Source organism: Arachis ipaensis, chromosome B01, assembly GCF_000816755.2.
Source record: "Arachis ipaensis cultivar K30076 chromosome B01, Araip1.1, whole genome shotgun sequence".
Lineage (NCBI taxonomy): Eukaryota > Viridiplantae > Streptophyta > Magnoliopsida > Fabales > Fabaceae > Arachis > Arachis ipaensis.
The window spans coordinates 91,018,236-91,023,066 of record NC_029785.2 but is presented as its reverse complement, the minus strand read 5'-3'; positions in this window follow the sequence as shown (position 1 = coordinate 91,023,066).

Here is a 4,831-nt window from a genome sequence, read left to right as displayed (position 1 = left end):
TAGCTTATTTTCTAAGGAAATGCATGAAACTACCCTAAAAACAGTAAAGAAAAGGTCAGTGAAACTGGCCAAAATACCCTGGCATCAATGATGGGGTTCACATTGGAGGTGAATTCCAACAACAATAACCCATAAGAGAAATGAGTCATTCTTGTGGAGGTCATGTCCCTGGTTTTATGGTGGTTTCATGCATAGCAACTTAGATTCATTCCTTTACTGGCTTTCAGACTTTTATCATGTCCTAGAATACTCACTGTGATTGCATCCCATGAGACTTTTATTCATTGATCCTTTTATTGTTATTTCAGGGCTTATTTGTGTTCTTAGGCTAAGTGCTCTGTAAGGGGGCGACTCTTTAAGATAAGCTTTCAGCCAACACTCCCGAACCAGTTGGTTCAAGTTGCAAGGTGTTAAGACACCCCTAAGGACTTACTCCCTCAAGTCTCTTTCCCCCATACATACACACCACAGGCATATAGTTTATTTATTTTCTTTTCTTGAGACCTTGGTTTCCAGTACCTCTTTGGGTTACTAAATTCTCTGTGGTGAAGGTTACTCTTGATAGTGGACTTTCAGCTGATAATCCCGAGTTAGTTAACCCAAGTTACCAAGTGATAAGGCACCCCTAAGAGCTTATTCATCCAAGTAGATCCCTAACACAGGAGCACCACAGACACATGCCTCAAGATTAAAACCATTGGTGCCTAGCCTTATTGCTTACTCTTTTTCTTTTATTTTTCAACCTTTATTGTTCTTTCCCTTTTTCTTATTAGGATCTTCTTATTTAGCTAGTCTCATGGGGTGTGTCTCAAGCATTGTATTCATGACAGATAGTTGTCCTCCCACCTGGTGGTTGAACCAACTTAGCTAACTTATGACTATACCATAAACTCATGAACTTACTCCATAATATGAACTCCTCTCTGGTCTTTTAAAAAAAACTCATTCTCTTTTTCATTTGATTTAAAGGGACAAATATACAAGTAAGCAAAGTACGGATGCAGTGACATAAAGACTAGCAAGCATAGACCTATTCAACCAGAAACTTAAAAGACAGAAGAATAAAAAAAAAAGTTCAAACTAACATGGAAGCAAGTTCTATTTCATACAAGATCTTCCTTATTTAAAACATAGAGAAAGATGGACCAAAGAAGAAACTCCACCACCTTTTACTCATGTGCTTGCCCATGCTCTCTTCCTTGTTTGTCCTCTTTGTGTCCTCTTGCATTTTCTCGCATCCGTGCCAATCTTGCTTGCTTCCAATCCTCAAGTGCCTTCCTTACTGATTCATGACTCTCTTCCACCTTTTGTCTTTCTTCTCGTGCTAATTCATCCCTCATTTCATCGTACCTTGTAATTCCTGGATGCAATATAGGCAGCTGCCCTACCAAGTAACCGAGCCTGGCTTGAGTGTTTATATGATGCCCAGTCTCGCTCAGGTAAACTCCTTCTGCGAATGCCCTTTGCTCGTCCAGTAGTTCTGCCTGTTCTATTTGTCTTTGATGCATCTCATGTATGTGTGCACCTTGATGTGCTTGGATGTTGATTATCCTCTGGATGGATTCTTGTTGTTCATTTTGCCTTTGTTCCATCCTGTGGAATGTTTCACTCCATTGTTGTCCCTGACTCAGTTGTTGTTCCATCATTTGCTTTTGCCACTCCCCTTGTTGAGTCATCCATCTTGAGAGTGATTCCTCTTGCTGCCCCATCATCTGTAGTTAAAGCTCTTTCTGTGCTCCTTGGCTTTCCAAATATTGTCGAGATAGGCCATCATTGGCTTCCTGCAGTTGGTGCATATCCAAGGTGACTGGTGCTTGCCCTTCTAAGACTTGTCCTTCTACTACTTGAGGGGCTGGCCTCTTCCTTTGCTTCCATTGAGGCAGGGGGGATGCGGTAGCATGCATTCGTCGAACGGTTATTGGAATGCCCTCTTACACGGGGTTCTCATCTTCAAACACCACCCCAGCTTTCTTACACAGTCAGTAAATAGTGCTGGGGTAACCCAACGTTCCTCTTGAGTCGCTTTTCTCTGCCATTTTTCTAATGCCCTCGGCTATGAGTTCATGAACCTTGATCTCTCCTCCTTTGAGTATACAGTGCACCATTGTAGCTCTCTTGAGATTCACCTCCGAGTTGTTCCCTGCTGGGAGGATAGACCTTCTTACAATTTTGAACCACCCTTTTGCTTCTAGGGTGAGATCTGCTCTCTTGATGAACCTTGGTCTCCTATCAGTATATCTTTCCCAGTCAGCTCCTGGTACACAAATGTCTTGCACAATCTGGTCATGATTGGGGCTGTTGTTCATTCTTGAATGATAACTCTCTTCTTCAAATGGTATGGACCATAGCTTCAATGCCCTCATGACACTCATGGGACCAAAATCCACAATCTTTTCTCTCACAAAGCATGTATATGACTTATCATATCGGACCGCATTTGCATAAAACTCTCTTACAAGATTCGCATTTACCTTAATGACCAGATCAGTGAAGAGCTCCCATCTTCTCTTTTCTACCTTCTTTGTGATTTCGGGACACTCAGTTTTCCTAACTTGAAATCCTAGCTCATAAATGATCTCCTTATCCACCATCCACTCGTATTACAATGCATGGTGCAAGCTTCTAAATCTCTTTTCATCATACGGGTGTTGCTCCATAGGTTCCTTTCCCCTCCTTCTTTTAGAGCTCGAAGATGCCATGAATGAGGGTTAATACGTGCAGGTGGTAAGGGTGTGGAGACTTTTGGTTCTTTAGGGTTGAGTGCAATGAAGGGAGTGAAGGGGAATCCGAATTGGAGAGGTGTGAAGAGTGGGCGAGGAGTGTGAAGGTGGGGTACGGAACAAGGATCACTTATATAGAGAGGTTGTGAGTGAATGGAGGGTGTGGATTAATGGAGTGGTTGCTTGATGGACGGTTGGGGTTGTGCATGGAGAAAGGACAATGATCATCACTTTATGATGGAGATTGCTCGGTCTTCAAGGGTCCCATTCTTTTCAATGTTGCATGGCAACATTTTGCAATGCATTCCCTTTTTAGAACAAGTGTGTAGTCCCTCCTTTTGTGGTGTCCGAACCTTCTTCATTTAATTGTCCAATCAATCCCCTTCAATGCTCCTTTCCTTTTCCCTATAAAAATAAAATAAGAGAAATCACTATCATAAAAATGTTTTTAAACTTTTCGGCTAGAATAATAAAGAAAAAGAATTAGATTGTTTATTCATGAACACCAACTGACTAACTAACTGTGTATCCTTATATGGATATCCGTGGCACCCTGGGGTGACACCAAACTTAGTTTGGAGCACTGTGATGAAAAGTTCTGTTCAAAGCTCCAAGACTAGCATGCTCTCAGTTGCATTCATGCTTTCTTGGCATGCTTTGAACACCAAACTTGTTCTTCACTATATACTGCCTATTAAGGATTTCACCAGGTGTTTGTCAAGTCTGGGTTGGAATTCATGAATATTGACTTATTCACTATTTTCTAAAAGCATATAAAACATGGGTTGCCTCCCATGAAGTGCTTCTTTAGCGCCACTAGCTTGATGTTTCTCCCTCATCAGGGTGGTTGGTAATGCTTAAAGTCCTCCCCTCTTGCTGTGGACTTATATCCATTGATTGTATCAATGATCTCTACATGTTCCAAAGAGAGAACTCTGTTGATAGTGAGGACCTTAGGTAACTGAGATGGTACAGTGGGGAGATTAGGGGGGATATCTGGGAAGTAAGCTGAGATCACTTTATCCCCTGGAGAGAAGTCTTCCGTAGGGATCTTTGATGAGAGAACTTTTGCGTGGTCTAGAAAATTGCGGATAAATCCTCGTTGCAAGTATAGTTTCTAAACCTTCAAAAGTCCTTTCGTACAAACGTTTTGGGTGTCACAAGTAACAAACCCCTTAAAAATTGTTAATCGAGTATTCAAACCTCGGGTCGTCTTATCAAGGAACTGCGAGGAAGTATGTTCTTATTATTGGTTAGAAAGGTTGTAATCGGGGTTTAAAAGGTGAGAAGCAAGTAATTTAAATGACGAGTGAATTAAATAGCAATTAAAAATAAATAATAACAGTGAAACAACTTTTGGCAAGATAAGGGAAATTAGAAGTCCAACTTAGTTATCTCTCTCAACAATAATGAAAGTTGTATCTTAATTCCACTTGGTCAACCTTTACCAGGGCAAAGGAAAGTTAAGGGACTAATTAAATTGACCTTTGAATCCTAATTATTTCCTAAGAAAAGGTTAGGATTATTTAAGTTTAGCTCAATTAGCAAGATAACGATTATCAGTTATGTTGAGTTTAATAACTGTTGAGTTACTGAATTTTTAACCAGGACCAAAAGGGGGAAAAGTAAAATTGCTGGAATAATAAAAATATCCTTAGATGGGAAGCAATGGTAACTTAAATCAAAGAGAACAATCATAAACTGAAAATACCTCAATTATCATTAATTCAAAGAACAATCTGTGACATGGAATAATTCATAAATCAAATTATAATAATCAATTCAAATGTTAGAATAAATAAATGTAGAACTAAAATAAAAGAACATTAAAACCTGGATCCAGAGTTACTCCCAAAACAAGAAGAAGTCCTAAATCCTAAAAGAGAGAGAGAATCTCTTTCTAAACTAAATCTAAATCATGAAAACTAGAAATTGGCGAGCTCTCCTTGAATGGGTGCATTCCCACACTTTATAACCTCGGGTCTATGCTGTCTGTACTTGTTTCTGGGCCAAAAAGGGCTTCAGAATTCGCTGGGGGCGTATTCTGTAATTTCTGGTGTGTGGCCTCTGTCACGCGTCCGCATGGGTCATGCGGTCGCGTCATTTGGAGC